General features: G+C 29.5%; 1 pseudogene; it reads left to right on the top strand.

Annotated features, from left to right (window-relative positions):
- Positions 1 to 296: 296 nt before the first annotated feature.
- On the top strand, positions 297 to 6,460 carry LOC145967165 (uncharacterized; annotated as a pseudogene).
- Positions 6,461 to 7,849: the final 1,389 nt, after the last annotated feature.

Below are 7,849 nucleotides of genomic sequence, written 5' to 3'. Positions count from 1 at the left end.
TGCAATAAAAAATAGATGGTTCCATTTAAGAAATTAAAGGTGTCCTTGACCTCACCTTAACGATGCCATCCAAGGTCAAACCAATGACACCATCTTATGTTCCCCTCAAAACCATACAATTTTTGTCGAAAACGTTTTTCTCTAAAATGCTTAGTTTTTGAAAGAAAAGGGGTGTACGGGTGGTCTAGGACACCCTGTATATATACATTTGACAAATGTATACAGGGTGATCAAAAATTAAGTGCCATAAATTTGTGTAATAAAAGAAGGGACGAATACAAGCGTTTTAAGGAACCATGGGTCGGCGACGTTTCTCACTGTCAGTAGCACACGACTGACAACATGATCACTGATAACTTGAGTGAAAGAAAGACCTTGCAAGCAACTTGAGAGGTAAACAAACGATTGGTAAACAAACGACAGACAAACAAACCAACTACGTTGCTTGCCTCGCAGGAGTTGTGACGATTCAATTAAACGCCCGTCACGTCGTAATGAAACGTCGCCGACTCATGGTTCCTATACTTAAAATGCTTGTATTTGTCCCTTCTTTCATTACATAAATTTATGACACTTAATTTTTCATCACTCTGTATATATGTATATGTATATACAGGGTGGCCCCGGACGTTCCGACCAGACTTTGGGATCTTATAGGAAATTTAATTCTGAACAAAAAATTTCATATAAACATGGGTCGAAAAATGCTTCTTTAAGAAGTTATCGCTCAAAAATCTCTCAAATCGTGATTATTTTACACATTTTTCCAAATATCATGGAAGATATGCGTCTTTTAACAAAAAGTACCGAAACAGAAGTTGTAGAAAATTAAATTATCTTTCAAATGAGATGAAAATGATTGTTGTACGTTCCACAGGCGCGTGTTCGGTTATTTTATAAGAGTGGTGTTCTCGAAACTTCTGGAAATCTTGAGAACGCGATGTCGAGTCGTGAGGAGGTAACTTTTATTGTTTTGTATTAGAACTTGGCTGTCGTTCGAGTTCTTAAATTTCTGACTGTTTGCATGGTAGAAAGAATACATACAATAGTCAAATTCTCATACCCGTGTTACGGATTTTATCGTGATTGATTTAACGCACAAGTTAATGCAGAAGATTCGCTTTGACTGTGCTTAATGGTATTTTGAACAGTATTGTTTAAATCAATTATCATAGGAGAATGAAAGGAAGAGTAGAAGGTGAAAAAAAAATAAAATAAAAAGAAACAATAAATTATTTAGAAAAAAGGAAAAAATTAAAAAATAAAAATCTTTTTTTAATAAAAATAAAATAATTTTTGAGCGATAACTTCTTAAGGAAGCATTTTTCGACCCATGTTTACATGAAATTTTTTGTTCAGAATTAAATTTCCTATAAGATCCCAAAGTCTGGCCGGAACGTCCGGGGCCACCCTGTATATATATATATACAGGGTGAGCCATTTTAAGTTACCCACCCCAATAACTTTTATTTTTGAATGTACAACAAAATGTTTCAAATAAAAGTTGCTTGACTTCGAGGGGGACAGAAGATGGTGGCAAAAAGTTGACCTTGGATAGTCATTTGAAGGTCACATAAAGGTCACCTTCAATTTCTTAAATAGAACCTACTATTTTTCATTGCATATTCTTGTAGCTCATCTCGAGAGCTTTCCAAAACACTATAATTAAGTACCTTTTCGTTAAGTACTTTTTGAGTTATGAGGCTTGAAATAATTTCTTAATTTTACATAAACCGTAAAATATCTTGTAAAATATTCATTTTTCGATTATCTTACCTTAATACTTTTATGTACAAAATAATGAGAGGAATCAATTGGTGTAAAGAAAACACATAGTTGTTTTTAAGAAAAAATATGGAATTGTTAATTGCAAATTACATATTTTTTCTTTAAAACAACTATGTGTTTTCTTTACACCAATTGATTCCTCTCATTATTTTGTACGTAAAAGTATTAAGGTAAGATAATCGAAAAATGAATATTTTACAAGATATTTTACGGTTTATGTAAAATTAAGAAATTATTTCAAGCCTCATAACTCAAAAAGTACTTAACGAAAAGGTACTTAATTATAGTGTTTTGGAAAGTTCTCGAGATAAGCTACAATAATATGTAATAACAAATAGTAGGTTCCATTTAAGAAATTGAAGGTGACCTTCATGTGACCTTCAAATAACTCTTCAAGATCAAACCAATGGTACTATCTTATGGCCCCCTCGAAACCATACAACTTTTGTCTGAAACATTTTTGTTTGCTGGGCTTAGTTTTTGAGATATTTTACTGTCCAAGTTAAAATGGGACACCCTGTATATATATATCCCTGTATACATATATACACATTTTTTTTAAAACATATTTTAAATAAAATATATTAACAGTATTACAAATTGTCATAGTTTCGTGATTAAAAGTTGGTATATAGTAGGAGAGGAAATGAGATGTTTAATTTGTAAGAAAAATTGGAAGATGTCATTAAGAAAATCGCATTTTAATTTAACATTAATTAAGAAATTAAGAGATAAGAACAAAAAATTACAAATATCAAATTAAAATCACAAACATCGAGAAAAGAGGCTTCGAAATAAAGCATATTTATTAAATATATTTACAAATTACAGTTTTGGAATTCATCTTTCATTATATAATATTTAATATAAAATTTTGTATAGATTGTAAAATTGTACAACAAAATAACACATTTGAAACATAAATGTTCTCAATCTAATGAAAGAATAATAGAAGAAGTTATTACAAAGTATCACAAAATCAACAACTGGTAGTTCAAGCTTGTTTTGCAGCAGCAAAGTTAAAAGATAAGAAGGTATGAGATATTCAATCGAGTGGATCTATGAATGTATTTTGCTTCAAATTAAAAGCACAAAAACGTACAATCATTTGAGATCTCATAATATCCTAACACTAACCTTCAATTACAACACTGAATCGTTATATTAAGATTATTAAAGGTTGTTGGTTTTCAAACGAGCATATTTTTGAAATGTTGAAAAAGAAAACGGCAAACATGGAATTAAACGATGTGCGAGGTATATAAACAATATTTGATTTACAAAAATTTACAAAAATATTTCATTTATAAAAAATCAATTTTATTAACATATAAAAACTTTTTACTATGAAATATTACTTATTAAATCGAATAACTACAGAAGGAATGTAATTTTTATGTAATAATTGATAAATGTCATATATTTTAATAGCCATAATAAATTTTTATACGTGTTTTATTGTTGGATGAAATGAAATTATTGAAAACTTTATATTTTAATCATACAAATCTAAAAATCGAGGGCTTTGTTGATTTAGGTCAATATACTTCGGAAGAACAAAAGAAAAAAGAAAGAGACCATGCATTGGTTCTTATGTTTCAGCCTTTTAAACATGGGTTCAATCTTTCTTCAAGCTTGCTTCTTGGGTGTCGGGAGCACAAGTGCATCAATCTTGCACAAAATTATTATGGAATGCAATATTCTAACAAAAAAATCTGGAACTAAAAGTAGATCTGTACTATCAGATGGAGCATCATGGAATCGCTCTATGCGGAACATATTTGGAGTAACGGAAGAATGTGTTAGTATACAGGATATTGTAGATATCGAACGGTGTTTGTGGTTTATTTCTGATTTCCCATTTGATAAAATGTCTCCGACATTATTTTTCTCAGTTTGATCGATATGCAGGAATTTGGGTGAGTAAACATTTATATCAGGAACAACAAAAATTAAAGGATCTAAATTTATATAATACCACATACAATTTCTGTCCAATTATTAATTAATTTAATAATTAAAATGTGTAATAATTAACAATTTTAATGTAAAATATAATAATCAGCAATTTTAATGTAATAATTTTTTTTCATATTTATTTATATTAACATACTAGTGCGTACTATATATTTAACATTCAATTGAACATTAAACACTTTCATATTGTCATTCCTTCTTACATACAGACTCCAGATGGAGTAGTTTCTTTAAAACATTGATATGCAATACTTGCTATCAAAAATTCTTATGGTTTTAAAATCTAGTTATCATTTGGATGAATATCATATCAAGCCTAAATATTATCAGAAAATGAATGTTGCAATGGCATTTTGAGTATGTAGATAAATATCTATTCCTCATATGCGTAATTTGGTTGCGTTAATAAAGACACATATTATATATAATGAAATAATGTAGGCATTAAGATTAAATTTATTATTATTTATTCGATGTTTATTAGTTTTTCAATGTGGCACCTACAATGCAAATATTTAAAGAAGTAAATATTTATTACGATTTGAATGATGCTGATGGATCAATCAAATTCTGCAAAAGAGTGAATGCATTAATTACTGCCATGAATAGTCGCACTCCTAAGAATTCATTACGACTGGATAACCAAATGTATAAAATAATTATATAAGATTAAACAGTGCAAATGATTTTATAATATAGTAATTGTGATATTGAATAAAATTTTAATCAACTTTTAATTTTATTTATATCTTTGATATGATATGTGATTATACCAATATATATTTAAATTTTGCTGAATATCGAAGATTTTAAAAAATTATTTAATTCAATGAGAAAAAGAAGCTAAAAAAATGCATTATAATTTTATAACTGATCAACTTGTTATGGTTTAAAAATTTTTCTGAAAGCTACTTTTGAGATGTTCTTTTTTAATTTATAAGTATAAATTTGAATACTTAATGACATCCATACTTAATCAAGATAATTTAGAGGTATATTTATTTTTTTTTAAATGTTAATACATTTTTAATATATCTTATATTTACTTTATAGAGAATTTTTGGAATGATGCGAAATTGTTATGGATCTAACGATCATCCTGATTCTCAGTTATTATACAATACAAATGTACAAGTTGATATCAACGTATTCTCTGATAAAATTCCCAAAAGGTTGTAATGTATCTACTGGAGACTTAATAATGAACGTCCTTTTAAATATTAAAAATATAAAAGATATGAAAGAAAGAGAAGAACAATGGATAGGTCAAATAGATACTATTTTGGACAGAGGAAGGAATACTGAAATTTTAGCAAATGCTCTATCAATTCTTAATGATCATGATTCGCATATATGTACTACTTCAGATTATATTTTGACATACATTGCAGGATATGTAGCAAGAAAAGAAAATAGATTTTTTAGGAATATAAATAATAAGAATATTATTTGCGAAGAATGTTTGAATGCGTTAGTTTTACAACCAAATGATAGTGTACCAAAAAGACAAATTAATTCAAATAAAAACAAAAGGATATTTAATAAATTCAGATAAAGTTCCGAAAACCGGTCACCTCCGATTTGAGTCAAATTTTGTAAATAGGTTCCTTTTAGGTACAAAAGAAGTATACGAGAAGGATTTTTGGCGACTCGAAAATTAAGGCACTTTTTAAGCTCTTTTTCGTAAAAGTGAATATTATCTTTAGACAGCTTGTTCGAAACGGTAAATATCTAGAAAAACGGCAACCTCACTAATGACCTTAGCTTTGACATATGTGTACACACACACACACACACACGCGCGCGCGCGCGCGCGGGTGGGTGCGAGGGAGGGCCTTCGGCCCCCCCTCCCGCAACCGCCCCGCTGGTAGGGGCCGCATTGCGAAGAGTTCAATCACAATGAATATATGCTGTAAGTTGTAAAGCGAGGTCCACCTTGCCTACCAGCGGGGTGGTTGCGCATGGAAAGTTGCAAATCCATGTGGAACCGTACGCTTTGCATAGAAAGTTAAAATAACCTTGACCTTAAAAGTCAAATCAACATTACTTAGGAATTCGTATACTCACATGTTGCATATAATTTGTGAATCTTCTGTTAAAAAATAACTTTCTTATAGGAGTCGCCAAAATTCCTTTTACAGGCTTCTATTTTAAGTTGAAAGGAAGCTTTTCACAAAGTTTCATCAAAATCGGAGGTGACCGGTTTTCGGAACTACACTCTTTATTAATTTCACAAATGTATGTGTACACACACACACACACACATACACACACCCGCGCGCGCGTGGGAGGGGTGCAAGGGGGACCCCCCTCCCGCAACCTCCCCGCCGGTAGGGGCCGCATTGCGAAGAGTTCAATCACAATAATCTTCTGTTAAAAAACGACTTTCTTATAGGAGTCGCCAAAATTCCTTTTACAGGCTTTTATTTTAAATTGAAAGGAAGTTTTTTACAAAGTTTCAAAATCGGAGGTAACCGGTTTTCGGAACTACACCCATAAATTCTTCTTCGCTTTATTCAATTTGCTATCAAGTCTAGAAAAAGGAACAATACAGACAACAAAATCTGGAGAAATTAATGTTAATACATTATTTGAAATAATGGAATTGATTGACGAAGAAAAAATCCTATAACTCTCATTGGCTGTGAAAAACATAATTATGGATTTATTAAGAAAATTATTTATTTTTATTTAATAACACGGATGTTTTTTTTAGTCAAGCAGGCGAATCGAAATGATAACATTGAAAGAGAAAAGACAAAAGAAAAAAGAAAAAGTTTAAAATTAGTTCATTCAAATATTCCAAATATGTATTTACAAATTAAAGAAACAAATACGGCTAAAACTGTGATATAAATGAATTATGGAAAAAGGCATAAAATTGGATCAACTTCTTGTGCAAAAAAATAACCAAAATGTATTAAACTTTATACATGACTGAAATAAAATAATAAACATAAAAATCTCTATATTTAAAAAAAACATTTCTTATAATAAATAGTTATTATAATCATATTATATATATATATATATATATATATATTATTATATATTATATATATTATTATATATATATATATATATATATATATATATATATATATACAGGGTGACCCATTTTAACTTAGGCAGCCAAATAACTCGAAAAATAAGCAAGATAGAGAAAAATGTTTTAGACAAAAGTTGTATGGTTTCGAGGGGGCCATAAGATGGTATCATTGGTTTGACCTTGAAGAGTCATTTGAAGGTCACGTGAAGGTCACTTCAATTTTTTTTAAATGGAACATCCTATATATTTTTGTACATTCTTGTAGCTCATCTCGAGAGCTTTCCAAAACACTATAATTAAGTACATTTTCGTTAAGTACTTTTTGAGTTATGAGGCTTGAAATAATTTCTTAATTTTACATAAACCGTAAAATATCTTGTAAAATATTCATTTTTCGATTACCTTACCTTAATAGTTTTATGTACAAAATAATGAGAGGAATCAATTGGTGTAAAGAAAACACATAGTTGTTTCGAAGAAAAAATATGTAATTTGCAATTAACAATTCCATATTTTTTCTTAAAAACAACTATGTGTTTTCTTTACACCAATTGATTCCTCTCATTATTTTGTACATAAAAGTATTAAGGTAAGATAATCGAAAAATGAATATTTTACAAGATATTTTACGGTTTATGTAAAATTAAGAAATTATTTCAAGCATCATAACTCAAAAAGTACTTAACGGAAAGGTACTTAATTATAGTGTTTTGGAAAGCTCTCGAAATAAGCTACAAGAATGTACAAAAATATATAGGGTATTCTATTTAAAAAAATTGAAGTGACCTTCACGTGACCTTCAAATGACTCTTCAAGGTCAAACCAATGATACCATCTTATGGCCCCCTCGAAACCATACAACTTTTGTCTAAAACATTTTTCTCTATCTTGCTTATTTTTCGAGTTATTTGGCTGCCTAAGTTAAAATGGGTCACCCTGTATATTGGGTGAGCCATTTTAATTAACGCACGCAATTATTTCGGAAACAAAGCATTTTAGAAAAAAATGTTTCAGACAAAAGTTTTATGGTTTCGA

Source organism: Camponotus vicinus, unplaced genomic scaffold (genome assembly GCF_025532165.1).
Source record: "Camponotus vicinus isolate PSW18456_S1 unplaced genomic scaffold, iyCamVici1.0 SCAF_2, whole genome shotgun sequence".
Taxonomy (NCBI): Eukaryota; Metazoa; Arthropoda; class Insecta; order Hymenoptera; family Formicidae; genus Camponotus; species Camponotus vicinus.
Note: the sequence above shows the minus strand (reverse complement) of the source record. Positions and strands in the feature narration are given on the sequence as shown.